Source organism: Nycticebus coucang, chromosome 5 (genome assembly GCF_027406575.1).
Source record: "Nycticebus coucang isolate mNycCou1 chromosome 5, mNycCou1.pri, whole genome shotgun sequence".
Taxonomy (NCBI): domain Eukaryota; kingdom Metazoa; phylum Chordata; class Mammalia; order Primates; family Lorisidae; genus Nycticebus; species Nycticebus coucang.
In genome coordinates this window covers 87916606-87926483 of record NC_069784.1, presented here as the reverse complement: position 1 = coordinate 87926483, position 9878 = coordinate 87916606, and the positions used below count along the sequence as shown (strand labels likewise).

Genomic DNA, 9878 nt, shown 5'->3' with positions numbered 1-9878 from the left:
CAGTTTGAGACCGGCCTGAGCAAGAGCAAGACCCCATCTCTATTAAAAATAGAAAAATTAGCTGAGTGTTGTGTCAGGCACCTATAGTCCCAGCTACTAAAGAGGCTGAGGCAGGAGGATTGCTTGAAGCCAGGAGTTTGAAATTGCTGTAAGGTAGGCTGGCCATGGCACTATAGCCTGGACAACAGAGTGAAACTCTGTCTAAAAAAACAAAAAGACTTAAATGTAAGAGCTAAAACTAAAACTCTTCCAAGAAAACATAGGAATAAATCTTGTGACCATGGAATAAGCAATGGCTTCTTAGATATGACACCAAAAGCACAAATAACAAAAGAAAGAAATGGATAAATTGGACTTTGGCAAAATTAAAGGTCTATCAGACAGAGAAATCTGAGCAACTAAAAACAAAATTTAAAAAAAATTAAAACTTTAATCCTTCTGGCTCGGCGCCTGTGGTTCAAGCGGCTAAGGCGCCAGCCACATACACCTGAGCTGGCAGGTTCAAATCCAGCCCAGGGCCGCCAAAAAACAATGACGGCTGCAACCAAAAAAAAATAGCCGGGCGTTGTGGTGGGTGCCTGTAGTCCCAGCTACTTGGGAGGCGGAGGCAGCAGAATCGCTTGAGCCCAGGAGTTGGAGGTTGCTGTGAGCTGTGATGCTATAACACTCCACCCAGGGCGACAGCTTGAGGCTCTGTCTCAAAAAAAAAAAAAAACGACTTTAGTCCTTGAAAGGCCCTCATCATTAAGGAAGTGAAAAGAGGCAAGTGTGGTGGCTCATGCCTATAATCCTAGTACTTTGGGAGGCTGAGGCAGGAAGATTGCTTGAGGTTAGGAGTTTAAGACCTGCCTGAGCAAGAATGAGACCCCCATATCTACAAAAAATAGAAACATTAGCTGGGTGTGGTGGTGTATGTCTGTAGTACCAGCTACTAAAGAGTTTGAGGCAGGAGGATCACGTAAGCCCAGGAATTTAAGGTTTTAGTGAGCCACTGAAGCCTGGGAGACAGAGCAAGACTGTGACACACACACAAAAAAAAAGAAAGTAAAAACACAACCCATAAAATGGAAGAAAATATTTGCAAGTAATATATCTGTTAAGGAATTTATATCTAGAATATATAATAAACTCTTGCAACTCAACAATTAAACAAAATTAAAAAGTAGGAAATGATCTAAATAGACTTTCCTCTAAAGAAGTTTACGAGTAACCAACAAGTACATGAAAAGTGCCCAATGTCATTAGTCATCAGCAAAATGCAAATTAAAACAACGACAAGTTACTATTTCATACCCATTAAGATGACTACAATAAAAAAATGACAAATAGCAAGCGTTGGTGAGGATGTGGAGAAATGAGAACCCTCATACATTGCTAGTGGGAATGTAAAATGATGCAGTTGCTGTGGAAAACAGTTTGGTAGTTCCTCAAAAAGTTGACCATAGAATTACTGTTTGATCCAGTAATCCCACTCTTAGGTACATACCCTGAAGGATTAAAAGAAAATTTCAAACAAATACGCATACATGAACGTTCAAAGTAGCAAATGGCAGAAACAATCCAAAAGTCCATCAATAGATTAATGAACAAAAATGTGATATAGCCATAGAACAGAATATTATTTAACAACAACTATAAATGAAGTATTAATTTATCTGTTCTACAAAATGGATAAATCTTGAAAACATGCTGTAAGTCAAAGAGGCCAGTCACTAAGGACTACGTGTTTTATCCCATATTTCATTTATGTGAAATGTCTAGATCAGAAAAATCCATAGAGAAGGAAAGTAGATTAATGGTTGCCTAGGACTGGGGGAAGATGAGGGAATTGGAGGATGATGGTCCAGGGGAGGAGGATTTCTTTGGGGGTAATGAACATACTATAAAATTCATTATGATAGTTACACAACTAACTCTGTGAATATAGGAAAAGCCATTGAATTCTACACTTTAAGCAGGTGAATTGTGTTGGTAGCTCAATAAAGCTGCTTTAAAGATTCATACTAAGTACTCCTTGGGAGAAAAGCCATTATTCCTGGCACCCAGACCAAAGAGATATTTCTCTGACTGCTGTTCATAAAGAAGATAGTATAAAATGTAGTAAATGACAGTCCCAGTGATATGCTTCAGGAAATGCAACGAGTTAACCAGAGATGTTCTTTGAGCGCCCTGAAAGACAGGTTAGGCACCAAAGTAAATGCAACTTGGTGCCTCTGGCTTAATCCATCCTAATCTTACTCTGGGCAAAGGGATGGACCACACATCCTTCATGAGAATTTCCATAACTGGTCCTCTCAGCCTGTTTTTGTTTGTTTGTTTATTTCTCTTTCTCTCCCCCGCCTTTATTTACAAATGTAATGCATGTTTGTTAAGGAAAATAGAAATAAATGAAAAGAGAAGATGAAAATCACCCATAATCTCATCATATAAAAATGATGTTTGAGGCTCGGCACCTGTAGCTCAGCAGCTAGGGCACCAGCCACATACACCAGAGCTGGTGAGTTGGAATCCATCCTGGGCCCGCCAAACAACAATGACAACTACAACCAAAAAATAGCCAGGCGTTGTGGCGGGCACCTAGTAGTCCCAGATACTTGAGAGGCTGAAGCAAGAGAATCACTTAAGCCCAGGAGTAGGAGGTTGCTGTGAGCTGTGACGGTAAGGCACTCTACCCAGGGCGACATAATGAGAGTCGGTCTCAAAAAAAAAAAAAAGACTTATAATGTCTTTTCAAGTATGGGTGAATCAAACTTTTACGTTGGGGAGGTGTAACTTTATGAAGATAGTTGTTTGATAGTCTAATTAGACAAAATTCACTTCAAGTTTGACCCTTCCAACATAATCTCATAAAGAGTGTTGTTTTGCATATAGATCTGAGTGCTTCAGTAGCTTTTCAGGAGTCTAGTTTATCTTTGCTAAGCACTGGTTAACAGTGAGTTTAATACTATACTCCCTCATTTGTCCACACAATGGGATATTATTCAGATAGATGAATGAAGTACTAATGTAATCTACAACCTGGAAAAAGCTTGAAAACATTACGCTAAGTGAAAGAGGCCTCTCATAAAAGACCACATATTATATTATTTCATTTATATGAAATGTGCAGAATAGGCACAGATACAGAAAGTAGATTAGTGGGGGAAAGGGAGAACAAGCAGTGACTACTAATGGTACAGGGTTTCCTTTTGGGGTGAAACAAACATTCTGGAATTACATAGTGGAAATGATTGCGCAACTCTGTGGATATAAAAAAAAATTAACTTAATTTTGGAGTCTACTCCAAAAAGATGAATTTTATGTGAATCGTAGCTTAATGAAGAATTCATTTAAAAAATGTATACTAGGCTGAGTACAGTGGCTCACACCTGTAATCCTAGCACTCTGGGAGGCTAAGGTAGGAGGATGTGGGTTCAGGAGTTCGAGACCAGCCTGAGCAAGAGTAAGACTCTCCTCTCTACTAGAAATACAAATATTAGTGGGGTGTTGTGGTGGGTGTCTGTTGTAGTCCCAGTACTTGGGAGGCTGAGGCAAGAATATCGTTCGAGTCCAAGAGTTTGAGGTTGCTGTGAGCTGTGATGACACCACGCAGCACTCTACCCAGGATGACAGAGTGAGAGTCTGTCTCAAAAAAAAAAAAGAAAGAAAGAAAAAATGTGTACTCTATAGCAAATTCATGGGCAACAGCTGCTCCTGTGTTGGTGACTGAGAGCCGCATGCTTTAACAATCAGCTGTCTTCTCGTACAAATCGTACAAATCGACTCTGAGGAGAAGAAGGGCTGGAAAAGCAGGTCCTACCATATTCTCTGGAGGCAGGAGGAGCCCTGCCTGGGGTGTTTTACCTTATTCCTAAGAACTAGTTACCCTTCTCATGACAAAGAAGCTGCTAGTTAGTTCCTACTGATAACCCTGAATAGACAATAGTCTTCTATACAAGAAATGAATAATCAAAGATGTGTTTTATTAAGTTATCATGTCACAAAATTATATAGGTGGCGCTGAGCCTGTAATCCTAGTACTTTGGGAGGCGGAAGTGAGTAAATTGCCTGAGGTCACGAGTTCGAGACCAGCCTGAGCCAGAGCAAGACCTCATCTCTAAAAAAATAACTGGGTGTTGTGATGGGCACCTATAGTTCCAGCTACTTGGGAGGCTGAGGCAAGAGAATCACTTAAGCCCAGGAGTTGGAGGTTGTTGTGAGCTGTAACACCATGGCACTCTACCCAGGGCAACAGCTTGAGGCTCTGTCTCAAAAAAAAACAAAAAAATTATGCGGTACTAAAAATCCACCTGCACTCTTACCTGGTGACTATGGAAACCTACGGCCAGTCCTGAGGGAGATCAGGGAAGGATGAAGCACTAGGCTTCTCATGGCAGTTGTCAGGGGTTTTCTCCTCATTTTTTCTCCCTCTTTTTTTTTTTTTGAGACAACACCTGGCTAATTTTTTTTCTATTTTTATTAGAGACAGGGTCTCATTCTTCCTTCTCCATCTTGTTAAATAAAATTTCCCTGGTTGCTGTAACTCCCTGGAGACAGGATTGATGCTGAGTTCTTCTGGAGAATCTGTCTTTAGGCAGATACTGGTTGTATTTACCAAGGCGATGACTAAGGTGTCATATACAGGCAGTCCCTGAGTTGTAAACATCTGACTTATGCATAGCTCACACTTACAAACACAGGCTATTACAACAAGTTCCCGAGTTACAAACATCTGACTGATGTATGACTCGCACGTACAGTCCATTATACTCAGCTAATTAGTTTGAGACCTTGTGAAATAAAAGCTAAGAAGAGCCAAAATAAATATGTGGCCAGGTTAGAGCCGAATTGACTTGAAAAAAGAAAGAAAATTATTTAATTTCTGCACAGTCATTGTATATCTTTCTTTCAGATAATCAGGAAGTCATCATCCAAGCTTTATGTCAGGACATGACAGTTACCCCTATACACAAATTTCATTAAGTAGAACTAAGATACCTTATGTTTTGTTTTTCAGCAAATAATCCCCTTTTGTCAAATGGACATATCTTTGAAATATTCTCACTATACTGTACAAACTTTAACTTTTTATCCTCAAATAACTCAAACTTTTGAAATGAAAACTTCATTTTCAAAAGCTATGAAGGCATGAGACAGCAGCAAAATGCTCCTCTGGGCTTTTAACCTTGGATTTTTCATTTTTGCTTTTAGATTCCACTTTATTTATTTATTTATTTATTTTGAGACAGAGTCTCAAGCTGTCACCCTGGGTAGAGTGCTGTGGTGTCACAGCTCACAGCAACCTCAAACTCTTGGGCATAAGCGATTCTCTTGCCTCAGCCTCCCGAGTAGCTGGGACTACAGGCACCTGCCCCAATGCCCGACTATTTTTAAGTTGTAGTTGTCATTGTTGTTTGGCAGGCCCAGGCTGGATTTGAACCTGCCAGCTCGGGTGTATGTGGCTGGTACCCTAGATGCTTGAGCTACAGGTGCCGAGCCTAGACTCCACTTTAAAATTAAATCATCCCCACCTTATAATACTTACGTAGGAAAGTCTTTTTTGTGTACATGGTTAACAAAAAGATAGAACATGTCAGTTTGAGCAACTATGTGGCAGATCGCAGAAATGAAGCCATGCTATCAGAAACAAATACACTTCAGCATTTTATGGCTGGTGAGATTGAGGGATGTCATTCAAATTTCTCATCTTCTTCCTCTTCCACATCTTTCAAATTGAGCACTTCCAAAGAACCTTTGCCTTTTGTTTCCTTTTTTTTTGTGATTTTTGGCCTGGGCTGGGTTTGAACCCACCACCTCCGGCATATGGGACCAGCGCCCTACTCCTTGAGCCACAGGCACCGCCCTTTGTTTCCTTTTTTTTTATAAGCTTATCAATTTCTCTGAAGCAGCCTGGGTGGATCGGGCATGCAATTTCTAACTGTTGAAACGATAGTCTTCACTTTCTTTAACCTTGATCAGTGGCTTAAGCTTTTCTTTTAGCTTCTTCCCTTCATTCACTGGAAGAATGAACTGAAGCCCCACATGAGCACGTTGTATCTTCATTTTCTCGTCACTTCCAAAGCCTCCTGTTTGTGCTCTTCTTGGGTTTGACTGAATAGTGGATGTCTTTCCTGGCTCTCTCAATAAGGATAACAGTGTATGGTCGCTTTGTTTCAGGGTTCACACATTTCACTGCCACAATAGTTGCAATGTCCTTAAACTTCTGTTACAGTTGTGTACACCTTTCTTTATCAGATACTTGAACTTCTCCTTTGGTCAAAATCTGCTTACAGCTTTCAGTTTGGTCATCTGTTCTAAATGCACTGATGAGATCTTTCTTTGCAACCTGACCTTTAGAAATATTTACAAACACTGAGTGGGTCTGTAGAACTTCATGAAGGTCTTTTTCCTGGAATTTCCCCTACAGCTGGTTTGCTCTAATTGAGATCCATATTGGCCCAGACTGCATTTGGTTGATGTTGCTCTTAGTCTCTTTCGCTCCCTTCTTGACTCTCCCCTTTTCTCTCTTCCATGCCACTCGTTTCTAGACAGCGCTTCTCTCTGGATCTGCTCCTTCCCACTCTGACCGTTATTATTTTTAAATGGACACATTTGGGTAAACACTGAAGGATCAGTTCCCCTTATTTATTATAACATTTCTCATGCTTTCTTTTATAGTAGTCGTAGAAGATGTTATTTAACTGAAACGAGATAACACACTTTTTTCTCAGTCTTTCAAGGAATACTTAAATTTTTTTTTTTTTTTTTTGTAGAGACAGAGTCTCACTTTACTGCCCTCAGTAGAGTGCCGTGGCGTCACACAGCTCACAGCAACCTCCAGCTCTTGGGCTTAGGTGATTCTCTTGCCTCAGCCTCCTGAGCAGCTGGGACTACAGGCGCCCGCCACAACGCCCGGCTATTTTTTGGTTGCAGTTTGGCCGGGGCTGGGTTTGAACCCACCACCCTCGGTATATGGGGCCGGCGCCCTACTCACTGAGCCACAGGCGCCGCCCAGAATACTTAAATTTTTAAAAAATATTCACTTTTAGGCTGTGCCCATAGCTCAGTAGGTAGAGCAATAGCCACATACACCCAGGCTGGTAGGCTGCTGGGTTCAAACCCGGCCTGGGCCTGCTAAACAACAATGACAACTGCAGAAAAAAAAAAAATAGCAGGTGTTGAAGCAGGTGCCAGCTACTTGGGAGGTTGAGGCAAGAGAATCACTTAAGCCCAGGAGTTTGAGGTTACTGTGAGCTGTGACACCATGGCACTCTATCGAGGGCGGCATAGTGAGACTCTGTCTCAAAAAAAAAAAAAAAAAAAGAGGGTGGCGCCTGTGGCTCAGTGAGTAGGGTGCCGGCCCCATATGCCGAGGGTGGCGGGTTCAAACCCAGCCCCGGCCAAACTGCAACAGAAAAATAGCCGGGCGTTGTGGCGGGCACCTGTAGTCCCAGCTACTCGGGAGGCTGAGGCAAGAGAATCGTGTAAGCCCAAGAGTTAGAGGTTGCTGTGAGCCATGTGACGCCACGGCACTCTACCCGAGGGCGGTACAGTGAGACTGTCTCTACAAAAAAAAAAAAAAGAAAGAAAGAAAGAAAGAGAGAGAAAACTATACACACACACCGCACACACACACACACACACACACACACACACATACACACATATCCATATGTATATATATACATATACTTTTAAACGTGCCCATTGTTAAAAGCATGTAAGGCCGGGTACAGTGGATTACACCTTTAGTTTTAGTGACTCGAGAGGCTGAGGTAGGGGGACTGTTGGAGCCCAGGAATTTAAGGCTGCAGTGAGCAATCACCAGGCCACTGCACTCCAGTCTGGGTGTAAGGTAAGACTCTACTTTTAAAAAGAAAAGAAAGAAAGAAAGAAAGAGAGATTTTCTTTTTTAAAAAAAAAAAAGGTAGAAAGAAACAAAACCTCAACAGCAGCAATAAAAAAGAACTTAAGGGGCAATGCCTGTGGCTCAATGGGTAGGGCACTGGCCCCATATACCAAGGGTGTTGGGTTCAAACCCGGCCCCAGCCAAACTGCAACAAAAAAATAGCCAGGCATGGTGGTGGGCACCTGTAGTCCCAGCTACTTGCGAGGCTGAGGCATGAGAATCACCTAAGCCCAGGAGCGGAGGTTGCTGTGAGCTTTTGAGACAGTGTCGCTTTGTCACCCTTGGTAGAGTGCTGTGGCATCATAGCTCACAGCAACCTCAGACTCTTGGGCTCAAGCAATTCTCTTGCCTCAGCCTCCTGAGTAGCTGGTATTACAGGCGCCCACTGCAATACCCTGCTATTTTTAGAGATGGGGTCTTGCTCTGGCTCAGGCTGGTCTTGAACCAGTGGGGTCTGACAATCCACCCACCTCAGCCTCCCAGATTACAGACGTGAGCCACTGCGCCCAGCCCAGCAATCACTGCTTTCAATTTTTTAATTTTTTTTGATTTTACAAATGTTACCAGCTCACATCATGCTTGGATACCTCCCATTCTAGGAAAGACCTCACAAGACACCTTTGTAAGAATTCTTTCTAATATGTTGCCAGGATCAAAATCAAAAGATACGTTGCCAGTTCTCTGCCTCGCTTCACTTCCCCACGGTTCCTTCCAGATTAACTGCCCCGCGCACGTTTGGGATTGAGTCTCTGTCATTGAGGTTAGGACAGAATTACTTTCTTTTTTTTTTTTGTAGAGACAGAGTCTCACTTTATGGCCCTCGGTAGAGTGCCATGGCATCACACAGCTCACAGCAACCTCCAACTCCTGGGCTTAAGCAATTCTCCTGCCTCAGCCTCCCGAGTAGCTGGGACTACAGGTGCCCACCACAACGCCCGGCTATTTTTTGTTGCAGTTTGGCCGGTGCTGGGTTTGAACCCGCCACCCTCGGTATATGGGGCCGGCGCCCTGCTCACTGAGCCACAGGCGCCGCCCAGGACAGAATTACTTTCTAGTGCCACACTTTATCAACCACAATGACTACTCCTCTCATTTTCTAAGAATGGAAATAACATAGAATTGTGTGAGCCACTGTCATACCACTTGCCTTATCAGTTCACCTTTTTTAATTCTTTGTCATGTTACTGCTACTACCAGAAAACAAAACCTCATATATTGCCTTTTGCATTTCTTGCAAAAGTGAGTTATCATTTTAAGAGTTCTTTTGGCTGACTGTATGGGTAATTGGTGTTGCCCATTTTCCACACTGTACTTTTTTTTAAGAGATGGGGTCTCACTATTTTGCCCATGCTGAGCTCCATCTAGCGATCCTCTCACCTCAGTCTCCCTCGTAGCTGGAGCTACAGGCATGTGCTACCATGCCCGGTTGCCCTGTCTTTAATTGGGTCCTTGTTTTTTTAAATCTCAGCTGAGCTCTCAGTATCCAGGGAGGGCCTGTGGGTTCCTTTAGTGTCAACTTCTTCCCCAACTCTGCACTACCCACTGCCTACAACTCATATTCCCCAGCCCATGTGGATTCCGCATCCAGAGTCCTGCTTTTGTGGCCCTCCCATTTCAACTTTACTATTTTGGAAGATTCTAATCCTTCCCCAACATCTCCTTGAATGGAGGAAGGTGCAGGGGGCAAAATTCATATGTGATATAGACTAGATTTACCTGAGGAGCTGAATGGAGACCGGGCGTATTAGGGACGGCAAATAATTCTCATGCTCTTCCCCGTCCCCCACCGAGAGCTACAAACCCAGGGCTGCCTCTGGAAGGCAGGGCCAGAGGTATTGTTGCAGGTTGTGATCTAAAGAGATGTTTCTGCTCTGTCATTGTGCCATTTGCTTTGTCATATAAGAGACTTTGGGGCCTTGCGTGGTGGCTCACGCCTGTAATCCTAGCACATGGGAGGCCAAGGCGGATAGATTGCCTGAGCTCACAGGTT

At 42.9% G+C, this 9878-nt stretch overlaps 1 pseudogene; it reads right to left on the bottom strand.

Moving 5' to 3' along the window:
* Positions 1 to 4919: 4919 nt before the first annotated feature.
* LOC128585539 (ribosome maturation protein SBDS-like) lies at positions 4920 to 9249 on the bottom strand (annotated as a pseudogene).
* Between the last annotated feature and the right edge of the window lie 629 nt (positions 9250 to 9878).